The 21952-nt window shown below is 38.6% G+C and overlaps 1 long non-coding RNA gene across 1 annotated transcript in view; it reads right to left on the bottom strand.

Annotated features, from left to right (window-relative positions):
* LOC131832445 (uncharacterized) overlaps positions 1 to 21952 on the bottom strand; it is a 332687-nt gene that overhangs the window by 6753 nt on the left and 303982 nt on the right. Inside the window, exon 4 of the long non-coding RNA XR_009354050.1 lies at positions 2973 to 3068. This is a non-coding gene — a long non-coding RNA (uncharacterized LOC131832445). The remainder of the gene's footprint in view (positions 1 to 2972; positions 3069 to 21952) is intronic.

Here is a 21952-nt window from a genome sequence, read left to right as displayed (position 1 = left end):
CAAAGAGCATCGATTCTTGCTCCAGCTTTGCAAGAGCAAAGGATGATTTTGTCCCTGGGTAACTTGAAACCTTCCTATAGTGCTGAGAACTGCCCTCAGTAGCAAAGTTGTCTTCATCATCATTACGCCTAACATTTTCTGAGCATTTACTATGTGCCAGGCATAAATTGCTTTGCATCTCATCTTATCTTCACCGTAATCCCATGAGTACTATAATTACCCAAATTTCACGGAAGAAGAAACTGAGGCCAAAATTTGCCCATGGTTACAAAAATGGTGAGTGCCAGCATCGGGACTTGAATTTAGACAACCTCACTCTTTTATAATCTTCACTTCTTGTAACCATTAGAGCAGCTTAATTAGCTGCAGACAACCCATGGATTAGCCATTTTAAAATGCCATCCCACTTACAAATCTCTTCCTATTTATTCACTGATCTTTTTGTTTGTTTAGCCCTTGACAAGTGCTAGGAACCGTTTTAAGGACTGGGAATCCAGCAGTGAACAAGACCAACCCTCTACCTGCGTGGAGCTTACATTCTACTTTCACACACATAGCTTCATTTATTCCTTAAAATAACCATGTAAGTCTGGGGCCATTAGTGTCACCCACTTGTTAGATAGGGAGCCAGAGCTCGAGAAGTGAAGTAATTTACAAAGGCCACTCAATTGGTCAATGTGAGAACTGGGGTTTGCCCTTTGACCTTCAGCCAACTGATCCTACATTCTGTTATGCCCCTGTTATTCAAGTATTATGGTTCCAAGAGGGCCTTCAGTAGTTGGGCAGAATGCCAGTACTGCAGGAATGGAAAATAAGACCAAGCTGGCCCTTTTCCTCCTAATTTCCTCTTCTCTACCCAATTTCTTGGTTCTTACTTCGCTCATGCTCCAGGTACCCACTGTTTTCTGGCTGTCCACAGTCTCCTACTTCTGTCCCCACACCCACCCCACAAGCCTGTTCTCCCCAATCCTCTACTATTTTCTATATTCCCCTACTCCATTCTTCACTCCTCCCACATCCGCACCTCAGAGTTAATCTTAGATCCTACTCTTCACTTTAGAGGGCTGGCCTTTCCACTGTTGTGGAAAGTGACCAAAAAGAAGTCCCTTCTTTCATTATACCAGGAAAGACTTAGCCCTAGTCAGTCACATATGTTATTATCTCAGAATTTCTTGAGTGAATTTTCCCAGAGAAAAAGTCTCCCATGTGGTAGTTATATTCTGTAGTATTTATTACAGGTATATATGGGCTAAATATGTTCCTGATGGTGGCCAGCAAAGTTGAACAGTGGGTCATGTGCTTTGAATTCCAATCAACCAAACTATAAGTGACTTCTGTCAAAGACTTCCTTGGTAATGCATTCCTATCTCCACTATTATTCACAATAAAGAGTGGAAATCAGTAAATGAAAAACTTTTTAAAAATTAAAAATACATTTTTCCTTAGTATTAGAGAGATAAGGATGAATGTAACAAACACCGTGTAGAAAAAGAAGTGATTTTTTTTTTTTTAAAAACATATAATTTAAACTTAGAGGTGGCAATAGGAGACATTGCAAGAGACAAAATATAAATATGTCTGACTTGAAACATTTTCAGGTCTACAAACTCTGAATGCAAATGACATTCAAGAACCTCCTCAATCTGACCCTCACTTTTTCATTAGCTATAAACCCTATGAGAGTAAAGAACCTGATTTTGTTCAACACAGCAACATTTAGCACGGGGCCTGAGACATAGGAAGCACGTAATAAATGATTACCGAATGAAGGAATGTCACTCTTAACCTATCTCTAGCACTATCTGCTTCCCAACCAGCAGAGCCCTCCACTGACCAGCATTCCTTAAACCTAGGTTTTGACACTGCACTTCTCCCTCAAGCAGCAGCCTCTGTCTGTACTACCTTTTCCGCCTTTCCAGACCTGCTGAAATGAGATTCTTTAAGGTCAAGGTCCAAACCTGTTTCTCTTATGATTCCCCTAGGCTGGGATTCTGGCATGAGTACAGAGAGGCCATCCTTGCCCACAGCATCTCAGTGTGGGACAGCAGGTGTCCAACCTTCCCTTTGCTGCAGGGCCCTGGGCTGTTTGGCAGGGATTGGGAGGGGGCTTCTTGCCTGCGTCAGCCCCAGGTACAAAGTATGTACCACCACAGAGACCGTGTGCCTTTGGGGGTCACCCATTCATTTGTACAAAGGGGAGATTGTCTTTCCTACCATGCTGAGCCCTACACTGTCATTTTGCACTGGGGATTCTGAATATGACGTAGCCGGTCTGGGACCTGAGAAGATAACCATTGCGTCTTCCTTTAAGCACACACTGAAACTCCCCCTGTAATTATTAAAGAATTCTCTAAGAGCAAAAGGGCCTAAACTAGTCACCACAGCCTCTAATTTGCACACAGGCTAGTTAACTGACTTCTACAAGGGAAAATATCATTTTATTTCATACAAAATGTAAATAATCCTCAATCCAAATTTACCTGGACAGATCAGAATATGGACTAAATAACACTGATTCCTTTTCCTTTTTTCTGGAATTATCACTCATCTTTTTGAAGAGAATTTTACAAATTTCCCATGCTACTCATAAACGTTTTTCTGCCAGACTAAGAGAAAACCTTTAGAAGCTGGACCTGTAACTCATTCTGAGATATGGTCTTCTGCAAAGGACTGGGCACTGTTCAAATATAATGATTATACTATTCATTCGTAACTATTTACTATGCGCAAAGTGTAAGAGCAGGCACTGTTAAAAGCTGATCCCTCAAATTAGGCCTTAAGTTGGCTCTGCCCAAGACCACTGTAGGCAGTTGCCCACCTAAAAGAGGAAATGGGAACTAAATGCAGCCTGTGCTCTGTTTGCCAAACCACATACTCTGGCATGGGGTTGGCTGTCCACCCAAGGGAAGTTACACCTTTTTCCTCATTCTCACAAAGTACCTTCTTGACCTTGCCTCTCCTTCTGCACATACCTCTCAAGCTGCATTTGGCCATCTGTGATTTCTTTTCTCTCTCCAGAGTCGTCACTGTTCAGTGGAACATCCTTTCAGTTGCATGAAGATGCCAGACTAGAGGAAAGAAGACATACCATGTGATTTCCCAAAGGCCAACATCTCCCAAGCGTTGGTTCTGACCGAGGGGCCACAAGAACAAACAGTCTAAACCAAAAGTTATCCTGTCCAAATTATCTTTTTATAACACAGCATAGCTGTATTCAGTACAAAAGAAGGAGAGTGAGAACCCAATGTGAATTACAAAGCAGAATTTGAGTCATGACACATGAGTTAAAGAACTGGAACCCCTTTTCATATTTTATTACCCACAGTGTTACCAAATAGATGGCTTATTTGGAAAGGTAGCACCTCCTTGAAATTAACTTTTGATTTCTAAAAGTTCAGATTGTTCCCACCCTCCTTCGTCAATTAAAAGTGATTATTTTTATTGCTATCAGTCATGCATATTGGTTTTTGAGAAACATACCATTAATCATAATTAAATTGTATGGGCTCAAAAATCTCTAAGACTTGCAAGAAAAAAAGTCCAAAAAAGCTGTAAAATTATTTCTTAATCTGTAAAATCTTGTGTTGGTTTTCTATAAAACCAGCGATTGGAAAATCACAAAATTTCTATTTTTATCTTTATAAGAATCTTTATAGGTTTACCTAAAAAGGAGGAATAGAGTCACTTACTACTATTTCAAATAGGTACTGCTTTTGACAAATACGCAAATCATACTGGAATTGTACATTTGAGCTTTTTAATTACAGCAACTCTGAGATATGACTTGGTAAAACAGATTGTGCTGCTCCCATTACCTCTCCAAGCTGTTCTCAAATGTTATCATACTCATGTTTCCAAGGAAGATAGAGCACCAAAAGGTGAGATTCTGTCAGCTCCTGCTATGGACTGAATTATGTTCCTCCTCCCACCCCCAAATTTATAGTACAAATCCTCAGTACAAGTATATCTGGAGATGGGGCCTTTAAGAAGGTACTTAAGGTTAAATGAGGTCATATGTCTGGAGCCCTAATCCAAGAGAACTGGTTATATAAGAAGAAGAAGAGACATCAGAACTCTTTCTCTGCTATGAAAGGACATTTTGAGAAGTCATTCGTCTGCCAGTCAGGACAAGAGCTCTCACCAGCATTCAACCATACTAGCAACCTGGTGTTGGACTCGAGGCCTCCAGAACTGTGAGGAGTACATTTCTGCTGCTTAAGTCACCCAGTCTACGGTGTTTTGTTACGGCAGCCCAAGCTGACTAATAACACAATCCCTTAAGTAACCTAACCAAAAATAATAATTGTTACTAATTTTCAGCAACTAAGGAGAAAGAAAAAATGCTTTATTAGATTTTATTTTTGTAAGAAAAAATGTGAATAAAAGCATCTTTAAAAATTGAGTTCTCTTCATTTTTTGTAATATACAGCTTAAGAAAATTTGGTGTTCCTGCTATGCAAACATGGCTTCAAAAGAAATACCAGTGCTTCTGCCAATCAGACTGATGCTCCAAAGAGAATGTCTACAATTCAACACCAAAATAACAAACAGTCTGATTAAAAAATGGGCAGAGGACATGAACATTTTTTCAAAGAACACATACAAATGACCAATAGACACATGAAAAGATGTTCAACATTACTAATCATTAGGAAAGCACAATTCCAAACCACAGTGAGATTTCACCTTATACCTGTCAGAATGGCTAAAATCAAAAAGACAAGAAATAAGTGTTGGTGAGAATGTGGAAAAAAAGGAACCTTCATGCTCTGTTGGTGAGAATATAAACTGGTACAGCCACTGTGGAAAACAGTATGGAGATTCCTCAAAAAACTAAAAATAGAATCACCGTATGATCCATTAATTCCCCTCCTGGGTATCTACCCAAAGAAAATAAAGACACTAATTTGTAAAGATAAATGCACCCTTTTATTATTATTTTTAAGATTTTATTTATTTGAGAGAGAGCATGCCCACATAAGAGCAGGGGGAGGGGCATAGGAGAAGGGAGAGGAACAAGCAGACTCTGCTGAGCGTGGAGCCCAAAGAAGGGCTCGATCCCAGGACCGTGAGATCATGACATGGGTGGAAACTAAGGGTCCATGCTTAACCAACCAGGCATGCCTGCACCCTTTTATTTACTGCATCATTGTTTACAATAGCCAAGGCATGGAAGCAACCCAAGGGTCCGTTGATAGATGAATAAATAAAGAAGATGTATGCACACCTGTGTGCACACAGATAGGAGTATTATTCAGCCATGAAAAGGATAACCTTTGCCATATGTGACAACAGATGGACCTAAAGGACTGTTTCTGATAACAAGGATGGACCTAGAAGGTAAGTAAAATAAGTCAGACCAATAAAGACAAATACCATACGATTCCATTCACTTGTGGAATCTAAAAAACAAATGACTAAACCAACAAGGCATAATCAGACTTTATAAATACAAAGAACAAGCTGATGGTTGCCAGAGGGCAGGACTATGGGGACATAGGCAGACTGGGTACAGGGAAGTGGGAGATACAGGCTTCCAGTTTGGAATTAATAAGTCATGGGAGTAAAAGACAAAACACAGGGAATATGCAATGATATTGTAATAGCAATATATTGGGAGAGGTGGTAGTTACACTTGTCAGGAGCAAAGCATAAGATACAGAGAAGTTGGATCACTATGTTATGCACCTGAAACTAATATAACATTGTTTGTCAGTTATACTCAAAAAACCTTTTTGTAATTCCTCTTATACAGAAATCCTGAAGGCACTACTATTCAAGTCCCAACACGATGCTGCTGATTCTCTTACACTCTTCACATTCCCTGCTCTATCCTCCTGCACAACCACAGTACTTAATTTTAAAATATCTATGCCATTTATGATGCTCCAACTTATAATTCCCATGACGTGCATTTGCCTATCTCCTCCACTAGAAGACACAGATCCTGAGAGCAGGATTTTTTTGGATTTTCCCGAATGTCTATGACGATGTTTTACCATAGTGGATATATATTGGTGAATGTCTGGGAAAGAATGAAAAAAATACTGATGGTTGGATGGGTGGATGCATAAATGAAAAAGTGGATTGACAATTTATTAACGATAAATTAATTAATTAATAACATTTTGCCTCATCAGTTTTCCACAGCATGGAGAAAAATTATCTTTGCACCATGATGCCTCCCCTTGATGCCACACTTACAAAAGAGAAAAGGAAAATGGAATGACCCTTAGCTGCAGTACCTTCCATTTGTTAGGCACAGTATTCTTGTTAACTTCTTTAATCCTACTGCCTTGAGAGTTAAGTTTCACTACCCCCATTTTTCTAACAAGAAAATAGAAGCTCTGTGAGTTGAAGTAATGCATCCATGCTTGGCCAGCTGCTAAAAAGCAAAACTACAATTGAAGGGCAAGAATGAAATACAGGCTCAATCCCAGATATTGTCTTTCTTTCTTAGTTGTCTTCCCTTGACATTTTGCTTCAGTGTTCTGGTCAAAATAGAGTTAATTAAAAAATATTCTCTGACACATAGATCAATGGAACAGAATAGAGAGGCCAGAAATAGACCCTCAACTCTATGGTCAACTAATCTTTGACAAAGCAGGAAAGAATGTCCAATGGAAAAAAGACAGCCTCTTTAATAAATGGTGTTGGGAAAATTGGACAGCCACGTGCAGAAAAATGAAATTGGACCATTTCCTTACACCACACACAAAAATAGACTCAAAATGGATAAAGGACCTCAATGTGAGAAAGGAATCCATCAAAATCCTTGAGGAGAACACAGGCAGCAACCTCTTCAACCTCAGCCGCAGCAACATCTTCCTAGGAACATCGCCAAAGGCAAGGGAAGCAAGGGCAAAAATGAACTATTGGGATTTCATCAAGATCAAAAGCTTTTGCACAGCAAAAGAAACAGTTAACAAAATCAAAAGACAACTGACATAATGGGAGAAGATATTTGCAAACGACATATCAGATAAAGGACTAGTGTCCAGAATCTATAAAGAACTTAGCAAGCTCAACACCCAAAGAACAAATAATCCAATCAAGAAATGGGCAGAGGACATGAACAGACATTTCTGCAAAGAAGACATCCAGATGGCCAACAGACACATGAAAAAGTGCTCCATATCACTCGGCATCAGGGAAATACAAATCAAAACCACAATGAGATATCACCTCACAGCAGTCAGAATGGCTAAAATCAACAAGTCAGGAAATGACAGATGCTGGCGAGGATGCGGAGAAAGGGGAACCCTCCTACACTGTTGGTGGGAATGCAAGCTGGTGCAACCACTCTGGAAAACAGTATGGAGGTTCCTCAAAATGTTGAAAATAGAACTGCCCTATGACCCAGCAATTGCACTACTGTGTATTTACCCTAAAGATACAAACATAGTGATCCGAAGGGGCACGTGCACTGGAATGTTTATAGCAGCAATGTCCACAATAGCCAAAGTATGGAAAGAACCTAGATGTCCATCAACAGATGAATGGATCAAGAAGATGTGGTATATATACACAATGGAATACTATGCATCCATCAAAAGAAACGAAATCTTGCCATTTGCGACAACATGGATGGAACTAGAGCGTATCATGCTTAGCAAAATAAGTCAAGCAGAGAAAGACAACTGTAATATGATCTCCCATCTCCCTGATATGAGGAAGTGGTGATGCAACATGGGGGCTTAAGTGGGTAGGAGAAGAATCAATGAAACAAGATGGGATTGGGAGGGAGACAAACCATAAGTGACTTTTTTTTTCTTTTTCAAAGATTTTATTTATTTATTTGACAGAGAGAAATCACAAGTAGACAGGCAGGCAGAGAGAGAGAGAGGAGGAAGCAGGCTCCCTGCTGAGCAGAGAGCCTGATGCGGGACTTGATCCCAGGACCCTGAGATCATGACCTGAGCCAAAGGCAGCGGCTTAACCCACTGAGCCACCCAGGTGCCCCCCATAAGTGACTCTTAATCTCACAAAACAAACTGAGGGTTGCTGGGGGGAGGGGCATGGGATAAGGGGGATGGGGCTATGGACATTGGGGAGGGTATATGCTTTGGTGAGTGCTGTGAAGTGTGTTAACCTGGCGATTCACAGACCTGTACCCCTGGGGGTAAAAATATATATTTATAAAAAATAAAAAATTTAAAAATATATATATATTTTCTGAGGCCACCGGACATCGCCACTTTACTGTGTTCTATTTGGAGAATGGGATGGGGGCATTCACTCTCTCTTAGTGTTTCTCACTCCCCCACCAGTGTGAAACAATATCAGTCTTAGGATTTCCTCTGTATGCATTATCCTTAAATACTTCCGCTATAGTACCACCAGTATAAAATTTAGGGGGATAACATAACTTGAGATTCAGGAAAATTTGAGTTACATTCCAGTTCTGTCATTTATTAGCGCTGTATATTTAAATAATCTGTCTGAATTTCCACATTAAACAATGTTCATAAACCCAGACATATCTGAACATATGGCAAAAGCTGGGAAGACAGACCTACTAAGGATTAATTTGCATCAGGAATGGAAAAGCTCCTTAGTCAGTGTGGCAGAGACTACACAAAAGCTCACCAGTCACAGTTCTTCCTCCTGGGCACTCAAAACAACAACAACAAACCATTTTCCAGCATCCTTTGCATTTAGACTGGTGCCATGTCGTGGAAGTCATGTTCACCATTTCCAGTCATGCACATAAAATGCATCATGTGATCTTTCTTACTCTTAGCCGGTCGGCCACCTAAACAAGGTAATACAGCAATGGACTCCAAAGAGGCCCAGAAGAGGATCCCACCACAAGATAAAAGAATTGGGATTCCAGAATCATGGGTTGGGAAGCTACCTGCCACACAAAACTGTGATATTAGCCAGAAGAAAAGCCTTTACTGGGTAGAGTCCCTAAGATTCTAGGGTTGTTTGTTAGAGCACCTGGCACTAACTATCCTAATACAGTTTCTCAGAAGTCAGAGAACCCAAGTCTAGGGCGAAATAATGGGTCATCAAAGAAGAAAAGTGTTGGTTTGTGTTATTCCACAGCTGATGAGCATTGCTCAGAGCATTCTTTGGACTGCCTCCCTCCCCTCCCTCCCCATCTCATCGTCACTTTCCCAAACCCAGTTCATGTAACTAAGGCCACAGGTTTCAGGAGGAGCCCATCATGGAGACCATTCTCATTAGAGTCTCCACAGGGCACTGACAAGGCAAAGCAGCACTGCTTTGTGGTCTCTGTAACAGAAAGGAAGGTGGGGACTATTTCCCCACTTTGACGAGAAAATGGTTGGAGAACAGAATGGAGGAGCGGTATCGTGTCAGAAGCAGAAAATGTCACACCAGGTATTAGGCCAGGAGCAACCCAGTCAGAAATGAGAAGAGACAGTAAATTGAAACCTTGAGAGGTTCAGTCCCCCCAGACACCCCCATAGTTAGGCAGGGCAGAATTAAGCTAGAAGAGCTCCAGTTTTTAAACCCCTTTTCTTCCCCTCCTCATTTCCCTTTTATGTTGAACTTCCCTCATTAAAATCATCCCAACGTTCTGACTAATGCCTTTGAGTAGCACAATGACTTTACACTTCCCTGTAAAGGAGAATATTGGAATCACACACTGAGTGAGGGACACGCTGAGAGTTGCTGTCCATCCTCTAGTGAACTGCATGATAATCCTGTTAACCTTCCTATCAGGAGGTCATTAAACAATTTTGAAAGCTGTTTCCTCTCACATCAGAACTACATGTGGAATCAGATCTAGAATTTTTAATATAAGCTGTTCGGCTGCACAGACTTAAATAACAGCATCTCACATGTTTTAGATGGTCTTTTATTATTCTTCCCCTAACTACTAAGTACCTTTGTCGGCTTCTGTCACTTTGGATATTGTCCTATGTTTTTTTCCTCTTGTCTTGATTTTAACATCTAACACATTTTCTTCCAGTAGTACAGCCTCACCTTCTCTACTTCCTCCTGATGCTTTGTTTATCACTTGTGCTAACCTAGGCTTCATTCATTTCAACATATCACCTTCCTGTACACCAGTCTTTTTCAATTTGTTATACTTGGTGTTGTGTTATTATTTCTGCATAGCTGTTTTCATGAAACTACCCATTTCTGTTAAACCTGTTTTATTTCTGTATTCCGCTCACAATCTTTCTTTTTATCGCCAAAGACATTTTACCATCCAGTTTTCCTCTTTCTTTCCTTCCTTTCCTCCCTCCCTCCTTCCTTCCTTTTTTTCTGAAGTGTGCTAACAGTCACATGATGTCAGAACTTGTGTCTGAATACATTTTCAAGAAAAAAACAAGTTTTCCATTTTTATCTTTCTTGATCATATAGTCCCTTCATTCAGCTCAAAACTTGATTTCCTTTTGGACTCCCAGAACCACTATTTTTTTTTTTTTTTTACCTCCAGAAGAGAAAGAACTTAACATTTTTAATCACATTTAAGAAATTGGGCAAAATTGAAATGTGCTTCCGGTGACTTAAATAACACAAAATGGATTCCTAGTCTCTGGGGAAGACTCCATAATAAGACCCTATCATTGAAATAGCAATTCAAACATCAAAAAAAGTCAGTTTTCAGGGAGTGTCAGTTTAGGGACTTGACATTTTTAAGAAATGTCTTTGCAAAACAGGGGCCTAGTTATCATTGGATGAAGGACACTGATTTAATCTCCAGGGGTGACTGAACCCAGTGTCTGGGGTTCTTCCAAACATTTAAAGTCATTTCCAAATGTTTTTGATGCAGCACAACCCAAAAGGATTTTGGCAAGTATGTTTTCCCTTCATTTTAAAACCCATGCGTATTTCAAGGGAAATGCAATCCATATGTCTTTGATTCATTTACACTTAAATCATCTAAATGCCATTGTGTAAGAGCTATTTGATGTACAAGAAGCCTGTGAGCCTGTTTTATAAGCCTTTTTAAGCCTTATTTCTTTGAATCAGAAAGTCATGTTTTGCCGGCCCTAAACAGATCTTGAACTGGGAAAGGCTCAAGTTCACTTCTAAACTGAAAACCCGCAAAGTTTTGCGTGGCTTCTGTACTTAGCAATATGTTTCCCCTTGCCTAAAGCTCACAAACACCCAGCATTTCTCTTCTCTGTCTCACATGTAGTGAGAACAGGGTAAATCAATTTTTGAATCACATTTTACTTGTAAAATTCACATTTTGAACCTCAGTTATCTCCCAGGCACTGCCAGAAGTTAAAATAGCAACACTTGAAAATTAGGCTTTTGCTCTAAAAGGGCAAAACAGTCTATAAAGTACATAAATTACTGCTTCTGTACATTTATTTGTTTGACAGGTTTAAGATATAAGTGTGGCTTACATATGGATTTTCAGGATGCCAGATTGGATGCTCCACGAGCTACAGTCACAAATGTAACCTCTTTTTTTAAGACTTATGTTTGGGAGAATAGAATTGGAACAATCTTGCTGTTCTGCACAAATCTAATTGCTGTGTCAAAACAGCAATGGAATATGATGAACATTTGCATTTTTCTCATTTACTGGCCTTTTCTATGGCTCTAATCATACTTGCATTAGTGGTCAAGAAGAAAGTATGTTGGGCTATTTGTTCTCCTGCTCCCTGACACTTTAAAAATTTCTGATGAATTTCAAACTAATACTTTTGGGGGTTAACTGTGGACGTCTGATCAAGTGTTTGGAGATACCTAAATGATTAACACTGATTGCAATGGACAGAGAAACGTACCTTGAAAATGGGTAAATTGTTCACAAGGAAAAGCACTAATTATCTTCAAATGTGTGATTTCTTTGTTTTTATTTAGTCATATCTTAGAGGTTGCATTTTAATAAGAAGGAAGAAATAATGATGCTGTGATGGTCTGAAGAGAAACAATATTTAAATTTGTAATCCAAGTTTAGGGGGATGGAGATAAAGTTAAAAAGAAAGAAAGAAATCCAGGAGAACCTAATTATTCCTTATGTACTCTCTCTAGTTCACTATATGAAAGACTATCATGTTTGTGTAATCAAAAGGATTATGAAATTTAAGTTTGGAGAGAAGGATTTGGGCGCTAAATCTAGCAAACAGTTAATTATGCTGAGATAATTAGATAGCAGAAAGTGTTGGATTTAGTTCTTTTTCATAGTTAGTTTTCATTAACTACCAAGTCTTCATGATCCTCTGCAGGCAGAAATTATTAGTATTCTATTCTTAGGAAGAACGGGGCACTGACAAAAGAAACTTTCAAAAAGTGTGACAGAAGCCTTTACATTGACCTATGTACGTATTTTCTCTAAAAAATTAGGTATTTTTCCTATTAAGGTTTTTGATATTACAAAGTTTTAAAATCTAAATTAAATTCAGGCAATACATTAAGAAAGTTCAGCAGACAATCATAACAGAACCATTTTTTCAAGCATCAATTTAAAATATAAAGCAAAAGTTCTTATGATTTAGCTGCTGCTTCACAAAACTCAACCAAAGGGTATTGATTAGGATTGTGCCATAGGTTAATAACTGTGATTTTGGTTAAAACAACTAATGTTCTATTGTAGAATTTCAAGATTTATGAGATTTAACTTGCCTTCAGATGGACATTAAAAAACTGAAGGAAACAAAGCTCAGCAGTGCTTCTTGCCCCTGACTTGTGGCTATCCACACTCACCCCTTCTTGCTCTAGCTAAATTCATCTTCACCTGGTAAACACAAAAGCTGTGTCAGCCCTCATCTGTCATCTCAGAATGACTTGGTGACTATCTTGAGAAACCACATGACGCAAGGCATTATTTACTTCACCTACTGGGTCAGACTGACCAGCTCTCTGTCAATGCAAGTTTCAAGCCCAAGGGAAACACAGCCAGCAGAGATTGGAATATAAATGGAACCCTAGCAGTTACAAGAGGACACTAATCAGGACTAAATTTCATGAGTATAATCCCAGCCCTGAGAATTCCAGTTCCTACTTTTTAAAATGGATTAGAAGCTCTTTTTTTTTTTTTTTTTTTTTTTACGATTTCATTTATTTATTTGACAGACAGAGATCACAAGTAGGCAGAGAAGCAGGCTTCCCGCTGAGCAGAGAGCCCGATGGGTGCACGGCTCTATCCCAGGGCCCTGGGATCATGATCTGAGCTGAAGGCAGAGGCTTTAACCCACTGAGCCATCCAGGCGCCCCAGAAGGTATCTTTATGATGCTCCCTTAGCACACATATTTACCTACCACAAACACAAACTCACATTTACATAAATAAAACACATATACACATATACATATACACATATGCAAACACATACACACACCTCAACCTATATTCTTTGGTAAGCATGCTTTTCTAGATTTTATTTCTAAATGAGAATTTGAAATCCAAATATACCCAACTCTGTATCTTGAGAGTTTGGGAGGCAATTCCTTTCAAAGAGAACCATAAGAATTTAAGGAACATTTTGTACAAAGGATCACGTTGGTTCATATTTTATCTAAATCCATTTACTCACACCTTACTTAAGCAGCCATACAATCAGTTAGAAAGGTTCAATGGGGCAAACAATGCTGAGCAGTGTTTTGAGATTCAAACAATAATCATTATAAAATCTGAGAGTCAAACTTATTAATGCTCATTCTTCTTCCAAATATTTGGTTATAAAAAAGCTAAAAACTAAGTTACTGATAAGTACCTTTATCCCAAAGGACCTGCATCTTCAAAAAGGGCATTCAATACTAGACTAGGCAGAATAATGGCCCCCCTCCTGGAAAGATGTTTACATCTCAATCCCAGGAATATATGACTATGTTAATTTACAAGGCAAAAGAAGTTTTGCAGATGTTGTTAAGGATAATACTGAGCCCAATGTAAACAGAAGGGTTCTTATATCAGGGAGTCAAAGGGTAATAAAGAGGAAATGTGAGAAGGGAAAGGAAGGGAAGCATAGGCTGGAGTATTACACTTTGAAGGGGGCATGAACCAAAGGTGCAGGAGGCTTCAAGAAGCTAGAAAAGGCAAGGTTGTCTATTTTGCCCTTGGAGTATCCAGAAGGAACATGGCTCTGTTAGCCTGTACAATGTTAATGTTAGCCTGTACAATCCATTTTAGATTTCTGACCCCTAGAACTTTAATAGATCACTTTTTTAAGCCACTAAGTTTGTGGTAATTTGTTACAGCAGCAATAGGAACCTACTGCAAATACCAAGTTATCTTTTGAATGTACTTTCACAATCACTATTAGTGTTTGATATCTGTGTATTAATCTAAAAATTCCCTATGTGCCTTCCTTTAAATAAATACACCAGCTTCATTTTGCAAAAGGATATCTCATAAGATTCTTAAAACTACGCAGTTTCCCCAGTGCCTGTAAAAATATATATAAATTGATTATACATAAAATTTGCAATATATAAATTTTCATGGATGTTTTTAGGAACGTATAAATTTGTTCAAAGCATAAAGTATTAAGTACAATCTTTCCCCCCAAATTATCTTTCATCTCTCTAAAATTTGATGTTAAAACATCCCTACTTATCAGTTAGCATTATATTTTCCTTGTTTAAAACTGATTTAGGGGGCTCATATAACAGCTAGTACCAGAAAGAAGACGAGATATCTAACCATCTTTTGTCCTTAAAGGTCTAACATCAGAATAACTGTTCCCCGACGTTTAAAAGCTTAGGGTCAGTCAGTCACATCCATGTTACCTATCCCTGTAATTGACTACCATCACTAAGGCTATTTGCTTTGTCCTCTCTGTGGAAAGTTCGAGCACTTGTAGCTTGATCAAGAGGCAGGACCATGAGAGGTTGTAACACAAGAAGCTTGGGTGGTGCTTGGACAGATTTGTGTAAGGAGGAAGTCTCCCATCAAGAGACCTAGTGTCAGTGACATAAGTCCACCATCCAGAAGGGGACTAGAGCAGGTGACCTCCCAGGAGAGAAGGAGAAACCAAAGATGGGCTTTACATGTCAAGGTGATGCTGCTTAGTAGCAAAGTGAGAAGCCTCTGGGTCAGAGAGCTCCAAAGGGTGGCTATAGTGTTGGGTCCTTAAAAACTTCAGTTTGTCTTATTAGGCTATTCGACTTGGGGTGCACAGTTTCAAAGGTTGTAGAAAGTAAGGAAATTCTAAGTGACTAAAAATACACCTATTGGGGCTACATTTAAAGCAATTAGATGTGTATGAATTTGAGTTTGGTGCTAGCAGGCTTTGGGCCAATGCTCCTAACCTACTAGAAAGAAATAAACAAAATGGGAGCCACAGGGGCTATCTTGGGCCATTTAGATGACATTTGCTCTGTTACTTCTTCCACCTTCCCAATTCCCTTTCCTTCTGAATCCCAGGATAAAAATACTACACCTTCAGTTTCTTTACAGAACACAAAATGTTTCCTCTCAATTCACCTTTGGCTTTTCTCCAAAGGCAATACTTTTCTTACAGCACTCATGAATAAAGATCTTTCATTCTCTTACACCTCAGTATCACACAACTGGAAGAGTGATGAACGGCCCCCATCCCCCTCTTCATTTTGACCCTTCTGTTCAAGAAATTTAAGGTTACTCCTGAGACCTTTTTAGGATTACACTCTAGTTCAAAAGATAAAATCCTGCTGCACTGAAGATCAGTTTTCCTGTACATAAATATACTCTCCTTGTGTATGTGATCTGTTGGCCTCCAGAGAAGAACCACCATATTCATGGGGGTTGTCACCTGGATCACAGCTTCTTTCCCATTGAATACTTGTTATTATCCTGAACATTTCAGTGACCATACAGAAGAATTCTGCAGTACCCTTTCACATTGATCAGAAATCTCTTCAACACCACAGGGCTTGACCTCCACTCTTCTCCCCTAGCTCTTTTTCATGTCTCCTCCTGGACCTTCTCAGGAACTAAAACTTCTCCCAACTTTAGAAATCAGAAATTCTGCTCTCCTGCTTTTTAAAAGCACACCTCCCTTCTCTGACTCCCTCTGGAGCTAGTTTCTTTATACCTTCTATAGTGTACAATCCTTAGAACCCCTCATAATCCCATGGTATTCCATAATTGCCTCATTTCCTCTCCCAATCCTCTGTAATGACATCCTTTTGTTATATCTCTCCACTCTGGATCGGTCATACAAATTGTCCATTTCGGTACTCTGAGGCTGAATTTGGTTAAACAAACAAACAAACAAACACAAAAGCCAATACAGTTCTGTAGACTGGGGCCACTGAATATTTACATCCTTCAACATCCTTGCCTCTCTCCATTGCCCATAAAGGTTTTACTTGCTTTCTCTTAGCTCCCACTCCCATATCCCTTAGTAGTAATTCAAAACATGTGTCACTCCACTTAAACCCCTAACCACATCTTTTTATTCTCCAGAGTAAACGTCCATCCTTTCTTCAGAGAGAAAACTGGGGTTCCCAACTTAACTAACTCAACTTCAAAGCCTATTTTCCCCTCCTGTCGTGGCTCTCTTCATTTGTGAGCTTTAGCCATTCAGTCATCCTGGTCAGAAAACTAAATAACATGCTCAGTTTCTGCTCCCTTGACCACAGGTAGGCTTTCAGCATACATTTTCTCTCTCTTTTTTTTTTTTCTCTTAAATGTCTGTACCTCATTTTTTCACCTAAACTTCTATTTTCCTCTTCTGTATATCCTTCCAAGTTATTTCCAAAGTAACCCCATGTTACTTCAGAACCAAATCATCTTTCTTAAGCTTTGGAAATACCTTCCTTTAAATAAAGAGAGAGAGAGAGACAGACAGACAGACAGACAGATTTTATTTATTTATTTGAGAGAGAGAAAGAAAGAGCACACGGCAGGAGAGGAGGAGGGGGAGTGGCAGAGATAGGCAGAAGCAGGCTCCTGACTAATTGGGCAAGCAGCCCAATGTGGGGCTCAATCCCAGGACCTTGGGATCATGACTGGAGCCAAAGGCAGGCACTTAATTTACTGAGCCACAAGGTACCCCTGGAAATGCCTTCTAATAGATCTCCTGCATTCAATATCATTTGACCCAAGTTGATTCTCTGTATTTAAGTAAAAGTGGTATTTCTAAAAAGTAAATCTGATTCTGCCATTTTACTTCCTCATATCTTTTAGAGGTTTCCCAAGTCCTTCGGAATTGGGTTTCTGCACACTTGCCAACCTCTTTTCACATAACAATTTTTTTTATATAACTTAAGCTCCGCTGTTACTAATATACTCATAGATTCCTATGTTCATCAATTCATTTCGCCCCTTTGGATGAGCATAATTTCCTGTATTGTTGCTTTTCTTTTTCTTTCTTTCTTTTTTTTATTTTTGCTATTCATACTTCAGGCATTTTTCAGTTATCTCTGTAAAATCTTCTCTGGGTTTTTCCTTCAAAAATAACCACAGTACTATTAAAGTGCTAGAATAAACTTGAGAAATCAAGGAAGGCTTTCTACAGGATAAAACATCTAAACTGAGATTTAAAATAGGTGTGTACATTGGCCAGGTATATAGTTGGAGAAACAGTGATTTCCAGGTCAGTTAGTAGAGGGAGGTTGTATGTGTCATTGCTCCTTCTGGATGTAATATTCCCCCACAAGCTAGGGTCTGTAATTAACCCAACACTCTACCTTATTATAATACGAGATACAAAACAAGTATCCAGTAAATTTTTGGTAAAGGAAGAAAGAAGAAAGACAGAAAGACAGGATTTCACTTTAACTTTCCTCTTGTCAGTTTTCTTTCAAGGACATTCTTTAATATATTTTACTTACAACATATCTCTAGACTGTCTATCTCACTGCTACCAAAGGGCAATGGTCAAACATACCATTTATCAAAAAAGAGGAGTAAAAAAAGTTATAATAGTAGCGCCAGCAATTTCAGAGTGAGAAGAGTGAGAATAAGGCAGATTCATAATTAATTTACTCTATATTTATACCATAGTAGCTAGGATCTGCTAACTATATGTATATATACATAAGATATATAAATATACATATATCATACATATATACATATACATATACATATGTATACATATAAATATACATATATCATACATATATATCTCCAACCTTACACATAATACAAGGAATAAAACATCTCCTCCATAAATAGGTAATAAAAGAAGCCAGCCAAAAAATGCATCTCCAAGTGATTAGAATACACTCTGATTGGAATTGTGTGTTAACTGAGAAAATTGTGTGTTAACTGAAAAAAATCTTGCATTAGAGAGTGAATAAAACATGCATCCTGACCTCTAGGACCTAAATACACAACAACAGAGAACAATGATGATCTCAAAAGAAAAAGCTATGAAAAGTAGAGCAGAAGGAGAGTATATCTATCTTCAAAGATCAGGAAACAATTCATTGAAGAAATGATAGCTGCACTAAAGGATAAGCAGGATCTGAACAGGGAAGAAAACACAAAATACTGTAAATTCTATGATCAATGATGCACAGAAGGGAAATTATGAAAAAGTTGAGAACTGTCATGGTCATCAGTCCTCGTCACCGATACCTGGTTTTCTTCTCCTTGTGCCAAATGGTAGGGTTGCATTTCCTACCTTCTCCTATGGTCAGTTAAATCCACATAACTGATTTTGACTAGAGGATTGTGAGCTGAAGTGACATTTGTCACTTCTATGCCATAAAATTTATTGCTGTTTGAGACCTATAAAGTCCTTTCCACTCTTTCATATGATATGGAGACCAGCAACATTTAAAATGGTGGCTACACCATTAGACTGGGTCTTTGAGTGACTACAATGAACAGAGAATATACCTGCTGACCTAAAATGACTACGTAACATGTATGAAAAATAAATCTTTATTATTTTAAGACACTGAGATTTTAGAGTAGTTTGTTACCATACTTGAAGGTATACCATAGAGACACAGTGAGATGCCCCATTTGATAACAGAAGTGGCATATTAAGTGGAGAAGTGATAAATAAGTTTGGATGGATAAACAAGTTAATTTGTGGAAAAGCATGAATTCTAGCTTAGAGTTTGGGCTTTATTTTATAACCAATGTATAGCTGTTAAAAAGCTTTCAAACAGGGAAATGTTATGAATAGAATTGTGTTTTAGGAAAATTAATCAAGCAGGATAGAGGATGCCTAGGAAGTGGAAAGACACTTAGAAGCAGGGAAACAAGTTATGCTATTGTGAGAAGCCTGGGAGTCATGGGGTTTAAACTAGGATAGTGGCAGTGAGAACCAATTTGGCAGAATGAATGGAACAGCAATTTGCAGGTCCTGGCAACTGATGAGGCCCAAGGGACTTATAAATCATTCCAAGATTTTGAGCCTAAAAGACTATTAAGATGGTGCCACTGCCATTTAAATATTAAGCAGAGAAAGAGGAACAAATATGAGAGGAAAAAAGTGCAAATTTAGGTCAAGCATGACACCCAGCTGGCAATGTCCAGTGGACAATTGGAAACAAACCGAATATAGATTTGAGAGTCATTTGGGCAGTGAATTCATGATATGAATGAGAGTGTCAAGGGAGAGAGGAAAAAGAAAACTGAGGCTAGACCTTTGTGGAACACCTACATTTAGACAACAAAAGGAGGAAGAAACGAAGATATTGAGAAAGGTGTATTTTTACAAAGTCAATATGAGGGAATTTAAAGGAAACTGAGGTAATTAACAGAACCAAATGTAGGATGGATTAAAAACTATGAATTTGCTTTAAATTTATTAGATTTCATGACTTACAAGAAAGCAGTTTCAAGTGATAACTTCAGTTACCAAGTGATAACTACATAGGAAGCCAATATTCAAGATATTCAAGACTGAGAAGTGAGTAGTGCAAAACAAATTGAGATTGTGGTTTCTTATACAGCAGAGAAATATTGAGCAGTCAAATGAATGACCTAATTTATTACATAAGAAAACAAGATACACTAAAAATATATTGAGTGAAAAAACAAAATTAAAAAATATACATATTATATGATTACACTATTAATCATACAAATAATGAAGGCAAATATTTGCTATTTATATAACAAATGTAAATACATCAAATTAAGGATAGCAGTTATCTCGGGGGAAGAAGAGAGGATAGGAAGATTTAACAGTACCCATACATTCTTTCTTTTAAGGAAATAAAAGAAGTAAAATAAAATAAAAAAGAGATGGAGAAATAAAATGTTGCCTGCTCTATAAAGGTGTTAAGTGGTGAAAGAAACACCCAAAGAACAAATAATCCAATCAAGAAATGGGCAGAGGACATGAACAGACATTTCTGCAAAGAAGACATCCAGATGGCCAACAGACACACGAAAAAGTGCTCCATATCACTCGGCATCAGGGAAATACAAATCAAAACCACAATGAGATATCACCTCACAGCAGTCAGAATGGCTAAAATCAACAAGTCAGGAAATGCCAGATGCTGGCGAGGATGCGGAGAAAGGGGAACCCTCCTACACTGTTGGTGGGAATGCAAGCTGGTGCAGCCACTCTGGAAAACAGCATGGAGGTTCCTCAAAATGTTGAAAATAGAACTGCCCTATGACCCAGCAATTGCACTATTGGGTATTTACCCTAAAGATACAAATGTAGTGATCCAAAGGGGCACGTGTACTCGAATGTTTATAGCAGCAATGTCTACAATAGCCAAACTATGGAAAGAACCTAGATGTCCATCAACAGATGAATGGATCAAGAAGATGTGGTATATATACACAATGGAATACTATGCATCCATCAAAAGAAATGAAATCTTGCCATTTGCGACAACATGGATGGAACTAGAGCATATCATGCTTAGCGAAATAAGTCAAGCAGAGAAAGACAACTATCATATGATCTCCCTGATATGAGGAAGTGGTGATGCAACATGGAGGCTTAAGTGGGTAGGAGAAGAATAAATGAAACAAGATGGGATTGGGAGGGAGACAAACCATAAGTGACTCTTAATCTCACAAAACAAACTGAGGGTTGCTGGGGGGAGGGGGTTTGGGAGAAGGGGGTGGGATCATGGACATTGGGGAGGGTGTGTGCTTTGGTGAGTGCTGTGAAGTGTGTGGACCTGATGATTCACAGACCTGTACCCCTGGGGATAAAAATATATGTTTATAAAAAAAATAAAAAATTATAAAAAAAAAAATTCGGAATCCCTAAAAAAAAAAAAAGAAATAGGGAGTAGCTGAGAGAAAAGACAACATAATGGAAGTGTATATATTTGTCTTCTCAAGATGCCAGGAAACCAAAGAATGAATATTTGTAAGATGGAGTAACATATCTTTGTCACTGAAGACAAACACTGGGAATAGGAAGAAGAAAGCAAGATATCAGAATCCAGAAAGGGAATGAATGATGTATAAAGGTTAGGCTTTAAAAGAAGGAGAAGAAAGCTTCCTAGTATACCTCATTTGCCCTTATTTTCCTTTAGAAATCTTATGCTCCAGCCAATATGGGCTTCTCACTGCTTCCCTAAGCCTACTTTTCTCCTCTTTGTCTTCTCATGCCCATCTTTCAGTATTCTACTCTAAGGTCAACTATGTCAACTACTCCATTAATCCTAATTATCCTGTCCCATTTTGCACTTTCATAACTTTGTATTTTTCTCTTGGTTCATGCCATAATTCGTTATTACTGTTTTCTCCTAACTCTGTATATGTCTTACCTCCTTAAATGTGTCAGAGTTCTGATGTATAAGCATCAAATATCAAGAAGCACTTTACCTAACTTGAATGGAAAATGAATTTATTGAAGGATATCAGATGGTTCACAGGATCAAAAGGAAATTAGAGAACACATCTCAAAAACTGTCCAGAGACCTACGAAAGCCAACTGCAATCATGGCCAAGGTTAAAAGATGAAAGCAATCTGGATTTAAGTCCACAAGTGTCACCACTGCCGCTGGACTTTTAACCACAGAGCATATTCTCCAGTAGTTTCTCAACCACTCTTCGATTTTTACATTACTTCCTCACTATACTAGTTCTGGGGCCCAGGGCCATGACTACACTCTTGAGCTCCAACAGCCCAGAGAGTGGGAGGAAAGA

This window comes from Mustela lutreola, chromosome 5 (assembly GCF_030435805.1).
Source record: "Mustela lutreola isolate mMusLut2 chromosome 5, mMusLut2.pri, whole genome shotgun sequence".
Lineage (NCBI taxonomy): Eukaryota > Metazoa > Chordata > Mammalia > Carnivora > Mustelidae > Mustela > Mustela lutreola.
The sequence above is the reverse complement of the archived record's forward strand: the minus strand, read 5'-3'. Positions and strand labels throughout refer to the sequence as shown.